This window comes from Cupressus sempervirens, chromosome 8, assembly GCF_028749045.1.
Source record: "Cupressus sempervirens isolate cs-2001-9-10 chromosome 8, ASM2874904v1, whole genome shotgun sequence".
NCBI lineage: Eukaryota > Viridiplantae > Streptophyta > Pinopsida > Cupressales > Cupressaceae > Cupressus > Cupressus sempervirens.
Window position 1 is genome coordinate 735,079,067 of NC_143125.1, and position 13,880 is coordinate 735,092,946.

At 33.4% G+C, this 13,880-nt stretch overlaps 1 pseudogene; it reads right to left on the bottom strand.

Moving 5' to 3' along the window:
- Window positions 1-10,894: 10,894 nt before the first annotated feature.
- On the bottom strand, window positions 10,895-11,605 carry LOC149544525 (E3 ubiquitin-protein ligase DIS1 pseudogene; annotated as a pseudogene).
- Window positions 11,606-13,880: the final 2,275 nt, after the last annotated feature.

A 13,880-nucleotide genomic window follows, 5' to 3' on the forward strand; every position in this document is an offset into this window, starting at 1 on the left:
TCACTATCTGTTTTATTTTCTTCGATGATCGAGTGAGCTCGGTTATCATTGTCTAAACTCGATTAACTGAGATTAAAGACTGATATGACATTTTGTGTGACATCAAGGACAACACTATCCAACAATCTCCCTCTTTGGCATTGATGGCAACACAACATGTCATAACAGAATGAAATTTTGAAAACAAGATAACAGAATTCTCCCTCTTTCACTAGTCTCCTTCTTTTAAGGAGCTTCATAGCAGATTTTTTTTTAAGTCTCATAAATTTCAGAAGGATATGACAGTAAATCTCTCCCTCTTTGACAACACATGCCAAAGACAACAGAAGTAAAGTGAATTGCAATGTACCTATAGTACTAATTCATATGCAATGATTTCTGATTAAACTGCATCAACAGATAGATCTTCAATCTGGTATGCGTTGATGCATCACTAAAGCTTCCTTTAGTGAACTTCAGATAGGGGAATGACCCCTAACTTACCTCTAAGATATAAAAATGCATCCTTAGACAAGGGCTTTGTGAATATATCAGCAATTTGTTCCTTTGTGTGGAAATATTCCAATCTAATCTCCTTGTCTTGCACCAATTCTTTGACAAAATGATATTTGATTGCAATATACTTGGTCTTGGAATGCATCACTGGATTCTTTGATATATTGATTGCCCTTGTATTATCACAGAACATAACAACTGGTTCTTTGATTTCCATCTTCATTCCTTGCAATAGTTACTTAAACCAAACAATATTAGAACAATTTACTGCTGTAGCAACATACTCTGCCTCTGCTGTAGATTGGGATGTACAATTTTGCTTTTCGCTTGTCCAAGAAACCAATCTCTTTCCAAGAAAGAATGCTCCTCCACTTGTGCTTTTTCTGTCATCAAGGTTCCCTGCCCAATCAGCATCAGTAAAAACTTTCAAATCCAAATTACCTCCAAATTTGTACCATAGCCCATAATCTTCAGTTCCTTTCAAATATCTCATTATTCTCTTGATTGCCATCAGGTGAGTTTCTCTTGGTTTTGCTGAAAATCTTGCAACAATACCAACTGTGAGAGCAATATCTGGCCTGGTATGAACTACATACTACAATTTTCCAATCATAGATCTATACAATGTTTGATCTACCTCTTTGGATTCATCATCTTTTGTAAGTTTCAATCCAGTACACATAGGAGTTCCAACAGGTTTACAGTCCTCCATACCAAACTTTTTCAATATCTCCTTGATGTATTTTGACTGAGTGATGAAGATGCCATTCTTATTTTGTTGGATTTGAAGACCAACAAAGAATTTTATCTCACCAAACATAGACATTTCAAACTCCTTGTTCATTTGTTCTGAAAATACTTTGCAAAGATCATCATGCCCTGTGAAAACAGTATCACCTACAAATATTTCTGCCAAGACAATCTTATTATCTGGACCTTCCTTTATATACAAGCTACTATTATCATTAGCTCTTTGAAAACCAATTTGAATAATATAATTAGGCAATCTTTCATACCATGCTCTAGGAGCTTGTTTCAGACCATATAGTGCCTTGTGTAATTTGCAGACCATGTTCCTTTTATCTGGATCAACAAAACCTTCAGGTTGTTCAATGTAAACTTCTTCATCCAGTATTCCATTGAGGAATGCTGACTTGACATCCATCTGATAAACTTTGAATCCTTTGTGAGCAGCATATGCAAGTAAGGTTCTGACTCCTTCCAATCTTGCAAGAGGAGAAAAAGTTTCTCCATAATCTATACCTTCTTCTTGTGAGTATCCTTTGCATACCAATCTAGCTTTGTTTCTGGATACCTTACCATCTTTAGTCAACTTGTTTCTGAATACCCACTTGGTTCCAATTATATTCTTGTCTTTAGGCCTGGGTACAAGAGTCCATGTCTTGTTTTTCTCTATCTGTTCTATTTCCTCATTCATTGCCTCAATCCAACTATCATTTGCCAGTGCATCCTTAATACTTCTAGGTTCAAAATCAGCAAGTAAACAAGTATTTTTCAACTTACTTATTGTCAGGGTTCCTTCAGATTTGTCTCCAATGATCTGATCTGGTGCATGATGTCTTTTGACATATTTTGCTAATACAGGTTCCTTGCCTCTTGAATGAATTTCATTGTTATCCTTCTATACTTCAGATTCTTGTTGTTCTGGCTCGGTAGATATTGGCTCGGTTGATTCAGACTTGGTAGAAACTTGCTCGGTAGTGTCTGAAAGTTGCTGAGGCTCGGTTTGAACTATTTTCAACTCGGTTACTGAAGACTCAAGAGTTGAGGATTCTTGAGTGAACGGTATACTTGGTATAGTATCTAGTTCAATGTAAACAAATCTTTTGTAGTCTTCAAGTACCTTTTTGCTTTCTTCTTCTGATTTGTCTGCAAACTCATCAATTTTCACATGTGCACTTTCTATGACCTTTTGAGTGGATAGATTTAAACATCTATATGCTTTGCTTTTGCAAGAATATCCCAAAAATATTCCTTCATCACCTTTTACATCAAATTTTCCTTTTCTAGATTCTTGCAAAATATAATATTTGCTTCCAAATACTCTCAGATAACTTACATTGGGTTTGTGGCCAGACCATAATTCATAGGGAGTCTTGAATGAGTCCTTTTTCAGCTATACTCGGTTTAATGTATGAATTGCAGTGCTGATGGCTTCCTTCCAGTATTTGATAGAAATGTTCTTTTCTATCATCAGGGTTCTTGCACAATCCATAATGGATCTGTTTCTTCTTTCAGCTATTCCATTTTGTTCTATAGTTCCTGGTGCTGAAACCTATCTTTTAATACCTCTTTCAATGCAAAAGTTATTGAATTCATGTGAAATGAATTCACCACCTCTGTCTGACCTTAAACATTTCAGTCTTTTCCCTGTTTCTTTTTCTACTCTTGCCAAATACCATTTGAATTTCTCAAATGCTTCTGATTTATTTCTTAGATACATGACAGTCATCATTCTTGAGTAATCTTTAACAAAGAGAATGAAAAATTTCTCTCCAGTATAGCTTTCTATTCCAATAGGTCCACATAAATTAGTATGCACAATTTCTAATATATCTTCAGATTGATAGTTTTTACCTTTAAAACTAGTCCTTCCCATTTTACCAATCTGACAGTTCTTGCATAGACCAACCTCAGGTTTCTTAATGTTAGGAATGCCTCTTACTTTCTTGAATTTTCTTATTTTTATCAAATTATCAAAATTGACATGACACAACCTTTTATGCCATAACCAACTCTCTTCAATTTAAGCAATAAAACATGAGCATTCACCAAGTTTTAGATAGAATAAGTTACCTTTAGTTTGGGTGCCAGATCCTATCAGCCTTCCTTGCTCATTCAACAGTCTTGCCTTTCCATGCATGAATTCCACCTTGAATCCAGTATTGAGTAACTGTGCCACAATTAGCAAATTATATTTGAGACCTTCAACCCAATAGGAATTATTACAAACAAGTTCTTTGGTTAGACAGATTCTTCCTCTTCCTTTTATGAAACGAGGTTCATTATTACCAAACCTTACACTGCCACCATCATAATCTTCAAACTGATCAAACTTAGTTTTATCACTAGTCATATGATGTGAGCAACCACTGTCTATAATCCATGTATCATTCTTACTTATATGAGAGATAAGAGCAATTTTATCTTCCTCATCATTGTCAGAATCATCTTTAACAGCAATATAAACAATTTCATCCTCATTATTATCAGAATCTTTAGAATTTTCAGCCATGAAACATTATTTCTTACCTTTTTTCTTGAATGATTTGAAATCTTTCTTGCCATTCCATTTATGATCCTTCTTTTCATCATTGTTCTGCTTGTTCGGGCACCTAGCTGCAATATGACCAATTTCTTCACATGAAAAACATATTAGAGGAACTTTACCTTTATATTTTCCTCTGCCTCTGGAGTATTTTCTTTCTAGAAGAGCTTCAATTACTTCAAGATCACTGTCTAAGCTTAGATCTGATTCATCTTCACTTTCTGACTGAAGTTTCTTATTGCTTTTCTCCTTGAGTGAAAGTTTGGTCTCAAATGTTGATTCCATGTTCTTGGAAACTGGAACATAGTTGTCAAAGTTATCTAGTTCAAATGCAGTTAATCTCCCAACTATGGCCTCAAGATTTATCTGATGATTTTCTTCACATCTTCTTTCCTGAATTGCAGACACTCTGATTGCATAAACAGGAAGCAAGGTTCTGAGAACTTTGCTTACAACTGTTTCTCCTTTGATGTCACCACCAGCTGCTCTGATTGCACTTACACATGCTTTAACTCTTTCAACATACTTTGCAATGTTTTCATCCTCTCTCATCCTCATTTGATCAAATTGTCCTCTTAGACTTTCTACTTTTGCTCTTCTCACATTGTCATCCCCTCCATAGATTTCTTTTAGCTTGTTCCACATGTCAAAGGCGGTTTTGCAGTCCTTAATGTCATCAAATTCTTCATAGCTGAGAGCAGATGCTATGTCTATCATCATGTTGTTGTGAGTTTTCTTTTCAGCAATATCATTGACTGACAGTGTGCCAGAAGGTTCTTCATATTTTTCTTCAAGGTATTTCAGTCCAGTATCACCAACAGTAGCCAGATGAAGTTTCATCAGTCCTTGCCATGCTGAGAAGTTATCTCTATTAAGTTTTGGAATTTCTCTTTTGTAAGACATCCTGATCTTTTGCTTAGATCCTTGAAATCTTCTCCTGCAAGTACCAAAAGCTCTGATACCAATTTTTGGAAATGAGAATGAAGTAACTGAGAGGGGGAGGGGGTGAATCAGTTACTTCAAAAACATTTCACAGTCCCTTAGATGTCTAAAAGTTTGATCTATTTTACAGATTACTGAAACTTGATATTGCAGAAAATAATAACAATCATTAAGAACTGATATCAAAAAAATTCAACAAACTCAAACACTAGAGACACCAAATTTAACGTGGAAACCCAATATGGGAAAAACCACCAATGTAACTAGTTACTATTTTTCACTCTTCTGAAGTGAGCCCTATTATTAGCCAATCCTGTTAAAGGTTACAAAAACACACTATTAGATGTGACCCTGTTAGAGGATTTAAACACTCTATTAGAAGTGGCCTTGCTAGAGGTCTTTAGAACAATTCAACTGAATTGTCACCTTGTTAGAGGATTTACAAAATGGCTGTTAAACCAACTTTGTTAAGAGATTTGGATTCATTTCTGCAAAGGTTATAAAGCAACAATGAAGTGACCTAAATAATATGCAACTTATCTTTTGCTGATTACAGATCTCTGTTCAGCTTGATTGGATCCTTACTGATCAAATACAACTTTACAGCTCCTTTAATCCTTCATTAGGATTCACTCAGTCTCCTCTTATCCAAGTATTTTCTTTCGCATCCTTGCTTCTCTTGTTCTTCACTTGTTTTTACACCTTTTTTCAGCCGATGACTGACTGTTGGAATAACTCGGTGAAAATTGACTTCTCCATCTTTCCTTCGATGACCGAGTGAGCTCGGTGAAAACTGACTTCTCCATCTTTCCTTCGATGACCGAGTGAGCTCGGTGAAAACTGACTTTTCTGTCTTTCCTTCGATGACTGAGTGAGCTCGGTTATTACTGTTTGTTTTATTTTCTTCGATGACTCGGTTATCACTATCTGTTTTATTTTCTTCGATGACCGAGTGAACTCGGTTATCATTGTCTGAACTCGGTTAACTGAGATTAAAGACTGATATGACATTTTGTGTGACATCAAGGACAACACTATCCAACAAAAACTTCCTTCCCTCTTGTTGGTTAGGTCATCCATCTCTATCACAACATCCTTATAGTCCTTATATTCTTCTTATCATTAGAGGGTGCAAACTTTATTTGGTTCATGTGATAGTTTCCCACCAATATCTTTGCTCTTATATTTTTTTTGCCTTAAGTTCTTCTTCAAAATTTCCAATGAATTTTTCTCCCTCATTCAATTTTTCCACGAATTCTATGATGTGAGCATTATATTTGTCAACACCATTACGTGTACTCAATATTTAAGTCTATATATTGCTAGATGATTTCATCAAAATCCTCCTAAAGTTTTTTTTTTTTTTTTGATAGGTAAATGACCAAAACCTAAGTAATTTATCATTATTATTATTTGTTGATTGCAAGTAGATTCAAACCCAAGACCTCTCCAATGAGAGATTCACAATTTACTGGTGCGTTGTAGGCTCTTGCATAAAAACTTACTAAAGTTGTTAAACTTCTTCTAATATCAAAAATTATTTGTGAAAATTATTTCTTTTTTGTTTAATATGGCTATCATTAATCTTAAATATTTTATTTTCACATCTCTATTAATTGAATATTAAAGCATTTATAATGCCTACTATATATAATCGCTAAAGGAAATTATAAAATAATCATTTTACTTTTACAATTTTATAAAATCTCTAAGATGAAATTGGCCACACTATATTTAGTTGTGAAAAAAATTATATTAACTACCCTATTAAAGGTATAAGTAAAATATTTGGAAATACTCCTCTAGTTGAACTTACATTTTAGAGAACACTTCTAAAACACATAACCAAAATACATGAAGTCTTATATATAATTTATATAAAAAATATAAATGTAGAGTCCCACGCTGAATTAATTAGTAGCATCGTCCATGCAAAAATAGTTGTAATTAGTCTGTGGATAATTTTCTACAGATTAGCCATAACCCTTTATCCTTTAATTTGGGTATCATTAGAATTTTTTTTGATACCATCAACATAATTCTTATATTCAATCAATACTATATCACAAACCCAAAACAATAACTCTATCAACCTAAAGTGGGAAAATGAAATATTTACAACCTTCATGGAAAAAAATTGATCAAAATATCAAATCAGTTCTTGGTAGTTGAATTTGATTTTCTTGAATATTTTCCCTATCATAATTTATCATTAAATTAAAGATCCAAACCAATTTAGTAGGTATACCAAATAATTCTTTCGAACTACTATGTTTTATCCCATAAATTGGAAGAAATTTGAAAATTTGCAAAGATCATGTTTACCATGATGGGATGTCTACTACTGATTTCTAGAATCACAACTTCATACTCTCTATAGCATGTGTGTACCAAGCTAAATTATTTGACTATAGACTCATCTATTTTGGGAATTAGTCAATTTTGGACATCTAATCCTTTGGTAAAATAGTACAATAGGAATATGGCCAATAGTAGTGAATCAATGATAACATATCATGAAATACAAGTTGCCGCTTCCCAATAATTTTGTATTCAAAATTTTCTTCACTTAGGTTACTACCATGGCTATTCTAAAGTAATAATGAAACTTGCAATCACATTTTTTATATGGAATCAATTCAACATAAGATCATTTAACTTTCTTGCTTATTTATTCTACATCATAAGTCATTTTTGGTAATAGTCTCTCATCCCTTTCAACCATACTCAATTTTTTAATGATTTAAGGTTGGAGATTTTTTTTCAGATACTATTGGAAATATAAAAGGAGTAACTGAGGGGTGGGGCTGAGAGTGATTTAGTTACACTAAAATAAATCCTAGATCCCTTAGATGTCAACTTAAAATTCGGACTGATAAAAATGATTACTGTTGATGCTCGGTAAACAAGCATAAATTGTTGTAACTTTGTACTCAATTATCCTTAAGATGTTATCAATAATTACTTAACCTTAATTTGCATGCATGAGAGAAAAGAAATGAACACATGAGACACTAGAATTTAATGTGGAAACCCAATATGGGAAAAACAAGCTATGTAACTAGCTACTATTTTTCACTATTCCTAAGTGAACCTTGTTAGGAGCCAACTTGGTTAAAGGTTCCAAAAAACACTGTTAGGTGTGACCCTGTTAGAGGATTTAATCACTCTATTAGGAGTGGCCTTGTAAAAGGTCTTAAAAAAATTCAATGGATTTTTCACGTTGTTAGAGGGTTTACAATTGGTTATTAAATCAACTCAGTTAAGAGATTTTAGATCACTACTACAATGGTTAGAGAGTAACAGTGAAATGACCTGATTGTGATGCAACTGAATTACTAATCCCAGATCTCTATTCTTCTTATACTTGATCCTTCTTTATTGAATGTTACTTTTCTAATCCACAAGGATACCTGCTTATCCTTCAAGTTCTCTTACACTCTTTTCTCTTTTTAATTCAATCAACACACTTGCACACAGACTTGAAATCTCAACTTGACCTTACATTTATATCATCTAGGTTGTCAAGTTGGCTCAAATAAAAATTAGGATGACCAATATTCATTACCATAGTTGGCTAGAACCAATACTTAAAATAATTAAGCTTCATATGCCAAAATAATAAAATCCTTCATTAGCCAACCCTGCTTGGTAAAAACTAGTTTTGAGATGATTTTTAGTGTTAACCAGCAGAGCCTTGGTTAACACTATGAACTTGTAAAAATACATTGGTAACTAAGTGCACTCGGTAGACTCTGCCTTTGTATAGAGTAAATTTAGAATGCTCACTAGACAAGGAAAACTATCTCACTAACCAAGTGAACTTGGTATGTACTGACTATCATTTGATATGACATTTTTGGAACATCAAAGACAACACACAATTAAACAATTGTACCCAACAATCTCCTTCTTTGGTATTGATGGCAACACAACATGTCATAACACAATGAAATTTGAGAACAAGACTCCCTCTAACAAAAAGTTTCTCCCTCTTTGATTTTACACCAAAAGTTTCTCCTTTATTGCTGTAATCTCCCTCTATGAAGGAATTGCATAACTTTCTCTTTCTTGGAATAAGAAAAATAAATCTCAAAAAGATATGATAGTAAACTTCTCCCTCTTTGACAACATATAGGTAAATAGATTTTTTCTTCTCAATTTAACTCTCAAATGTCCAAATTTTACAGAACAACCTGATACCAATAGTTAGATAATCTATCATTAGGTTGACAGATTTCCTCTTAATTGAAAGGTACAACTGCCTTATCGAATGATATTCAATGAATCTTGTTTGTTCCTAAACTAATTGGGTATGTTCTTAACCTGAGAATGGAAGAGGGAAAACTAAGCTAGCCCTAGACTAAACTAACTCAGATAGTGAACTTAACCCTAAACCTAGCCAACTCCAAGAACCGACACTTCATATGGATTCCCAGCATTGGTAATGTAGAAATGAATACTATAAATGTAAATACAATTAAAAAGAAATGAAAGGAAGATTAAATGTCCTAATCATTGCAACAGGAACAATTAAAAATATTGTGATCTACAACCCATTCACAATTTGACTCAAGATGTAAGAAAGTGTTCAAAACTAAATACAATCATGCTTCGATTGATTATAATAAAAAAAGTAATAACCAAATACTTTGATTCAGAATAAGACCTCTTTTGTATTGAACACTGCAAATAAGAATACTCTAACTTTATTCTCTCACAATCCTTTTGGCAAATCAATTAGAAAAATTAGAATATAAAATCCCCAAAATACATGAAATTAAATACATAAAAAAATACCGTCTTCCCTCTACTCTAGCAATACCTAGTTTTTGCAAAAAAGAAGAAGCCCTCTTCCTAGATAAACATAACAATAAATAATCTCCTTCACAACCATTTGGTTCTCCCATGGTGACCTTTGGTTCCATTACTGTTTCTTTCTAATTCTCCTTTTCCTATTTGTCTTTTCAAATTCTCTTTTTAAATCTTTTAAATTTGATCATTTGCAACTTTAATGTTGGACTAGTATATGGAGAATAATCAATACATCTATGTTGGTGTTTGGCATTGGTGTGAAGCTTCTAACTAGGAATCAATATGAAGATCTTGGGGTGCCTTCTTATTTTTGATACTAATGTTATAATGGTGATGCCTCAGGTTAATGTCATAGAGTCATTAATATTGAGCCACCTTCAATACATACAATGAGTGACCTTTACATGTTTTCTATGTGTACACAATACAAGCCATTAGAAATGTCCAGATGTATTTTCTTTTAATCTAAATATTCTAAACTATCCACAATTGATAGCTCATGAGGTTAGCTATGGTTGGGTTTGTCTTATATATCTTTTCTTGACTTTCCATATTCAATTAGAACCCCATCTAAGTGATTATGTGTAATACAAATGTCTCTAGAATACAGATGGATAACTATAAGATTTCCTAAACTATTCTATGAGACTCATCCACGAACATAGATCTCTTTTCCACATGGTTTATAAATCTCTATGAATGCCAATTGGTTTCAATTGAGTACTACCCTGCCACCTCTTTCTTCATCACGATCATGTCTTCACTAGTTGTGGGTGTAAGGCATATTCCTGAAACTTTTCTCTCATCTCATTATTGAGATCTTCTTTTATATTGGGTAGCTATGAAAAGTTAATGCTTTGACTTGACCACCCAATGGGGACCATTGGCATTTGGTCAAACACTTTGATCATAATCTCCATGCCACTCGGTGCTAAGGTTCTCTGTAGCTCCAGTATGCATAGATTTGGCTGCATGTTTGACATAAGTCTAAACCATCCTCATGTTTTTCTTTATCATAAGAATTCTTAATTCATAAATTTAATGATCAACTGTAGGCCATATTTTTGTATGGGCACTTGGATTTTGGGGGAAAATCTTTCATTGTGTAAGAAAAAACTTTCTCTCAAAGTGAACGAGTGCATCATATGTTTTTTTTTCCATATGAGGTTCCCACTTATACCTTTGGCACTCGTGTTGTTCCTAATTAGTAACCCATGGGCATTATTACATGATTCCTCCACTAGTGGCTTTACAAAAAAATTTAATGCATTTGTGTAATTTGTATTGTGTATGACCAGAGCATAATCATCTTCACATGGACATGGGTTCTCTGCTCAAGGACGAATTTGGTGATTAGATGTACCAACATTGTGTGTCAATGACTATAGCTATGTATACTGGAGCTATTCCAAGTTTGAACTCTTCAAAATGTAGACAAAAGTATTGTCCAAAGCAATTGAGAACCATTAACTTCCAAGTAGCATTCTCAACCAGATTTGGATTTGAATTCACATATTAGTGGTTGAAAATAGTACCATGGTGCATATCTACTTTATGTAAGTCCCTCAAATGGGCCACTAGAGAAGGTTTACTGCCAGATACAGTACATTCATGACCTACATATGGACATTTATATGGCCTAAAATGGAATTTTGATTCATGTTTTGCTTTAAAATAGTAAGGAAAATTTCTACTACAACCATATTTCTAATACTCACAAGGAAATTCAAGAGAAGCTACAACCTTTTCAAGAGCTAGGCATATAATATTACCGAGCTCATTTTGGCATATAGGGCTTAAGTTATTTACTCTGGATTTGCATGGAAAACATAGTGCATGCCCATTTGGACATTGGTAAATGGGAGGATACATAAATATGGTGCAAATGGGGCATTCAAGCAATTCACAGACACTAATGATTACAGTAATAGAAGGCTTGATTGCAAGAGTAAAAGAGTCCTTGATAATTTTAGACACTAGTGGGTCTTTTGTACTGGGAAATAAACCTATAACATCTAAAAATTCTTGAATCACTTCCACAAAGATAATGTATGAAGCCATCATTTGCACTTCTACCTGCCTACCACAAATTGACAATTAGAAAGTTAGATCTTCTATAGAGTTTACATATGACAAATTATCATTTCATAGCTGGAATTGATCTTTATTGTAGTTATAGCAAATATTTATACTATATACCACCACTACATAAGAAAACATTCACTTGCTTTTCTTCATATATACATTTTGCATCTAGAAGGTTGATTCTTGTGCAGTAAAATACAATGTGCTCTTAGAGTATTCATTGAAGACTTTGTAGGTATATTGAGAAAACAAAATAGTAAACACAATGGGAAATCCCCAAACTTTAAAGTTGTAATGGTGTGCCTCCAAATTCTCCAATTTGACCTCTGAATCTATCTTCTTAAACTTGAATTGAAACTACATTTTGAAATCTGCACTTTGAACCTGAACTATAGGCTTTCCTCGAACCATTACTTCTGCATAAACCTTTGAAATGGTAAATTCTAAAGTTCAAACGAAACCTTCATACTAGTGATATCATTATCTAAATAGTAACTTGTGCTCATATTCTTTGAAACTGTAAGTCAAAATTAGAACATTAAATTTGATTCCAAACTAAGTGCCATGATATATGAACTATATCTCAAGCTTTGCTCATTTGAAAATGAACTTCTGAACTTTATGGATCAAGGTTCAAGTTTAGTACATTCTTTGAGTACTATCTTCTTACAAGTTAAATCCTACAACCAAGGATTTACACGATGGGGCTGATTCGGAAATTTAAAATTGGGGAACTAGAAGTATGCCTACACAACACATGTCAAATTAGTATCAATGTACCTTGAGTACTGATTCATATGCAATATTCTCTTGACTAATTTGCATCAACTGATTGATCTTCAACTTGGTTCTTGTTGATGCATTACTAATTTTCATTTAGTGATCTTCAGATAGTGGAATGACCCCTAGCTTACCTCTTAGATATAGGAATGCATCCTTAGGTAATGGCTTGGTGAATATGTTTGCAATTTATTGTTTTGATTGAACATATTCCAATCTAATTTCTTTTTCCTACACCAATTCTTTGACGAAGTAATATTTTATAGCAATGTTCTTTGTGTTGGAATGCATCACTGGGTTCTTTAATAAGTTAATTACATCAGTGTTATCACAATACATGACTACTTGCTCTTTGATTTCAGCCTTCATTCCTTCTAGCAATTGTTTGAACCAAACAATGTTAGAATAGTTTACTACTGCTGCCACATATTTTTCTTCTGCTATGAATTGGGATGTGGGGTTTTACCTCTTGATTGTCCAAGATACCAACCTTTTACCAAGAAAGAAAGCTCCACCACTAGTACTTGTTCTATCATTAAGATTTCCTACCCAATCAGCATCAGTAAAAACTTTTAGGTCTATATTCACTCCAAGTTTGTACCATAACCCATAGTCTTCAGTACCTTTTAGATATTTCAAGATTCTTTTGATTGACATCATGTGTCTTTCATTGGGTTTTGCCAAGAATCTTGTCACTATTCCAATTTCCAAGGTAATATTAGGCCTTCTATGAACTACATACTATAATTTTCCAATCATTGATCTATATAAGGTCTAATCTACTTCTTTGGAGTCATCATCTTTGGTAAGCTTTAGTCTAGTACACATGGGGGTTCCACTTGGTTTTGAATCTTCCATCCTAGACTTCTTGAGTATCTCTTTGAAATAAGTAGATTGAGTGATATAGATATTATTTTTGTTCCGTTGTATCTATAATCCAATGAAGAATTTTATCACACCAAACATGGACATCTCAAAATCTTTGTTAATTTGTTCTAAAAATGCTTTGCATAGGTCATCATTTCCTGTAAATAGAGTATCATCCACAAATATTTTTGCCAACACAATCTTCTTTTCTCATCCTTTCTTGATTTACAGACTACTATTATCATTTGTTCTTTGAAGGCCAATCTATATTAGATAGTTATGTAATCTTTCATACCAGGCTCTTGTAGTGCCTGCCTCTAGGTCACATTTTTGTTATCATTGTTGAACTCTTTTAGGGCTATTTTTATGCTGATGGTTAGCAACATTGTTTTGAGAATATCAAATATTGTGCTATGGATTCAGTTGCTATGTGATGAGAGTACTTAGACTCTACATTTCATGTATGCATGATGATTATTACATTATTTTTAGTTATTGATTAGTTAGATGGTTTATTATCACATGTGTTTTCTTATGGACACTTACCCCATACTTGCATGTGTATGGTGTGTGTGTGTGTGTTTGTTCTTGAATGGCATTTTTGATC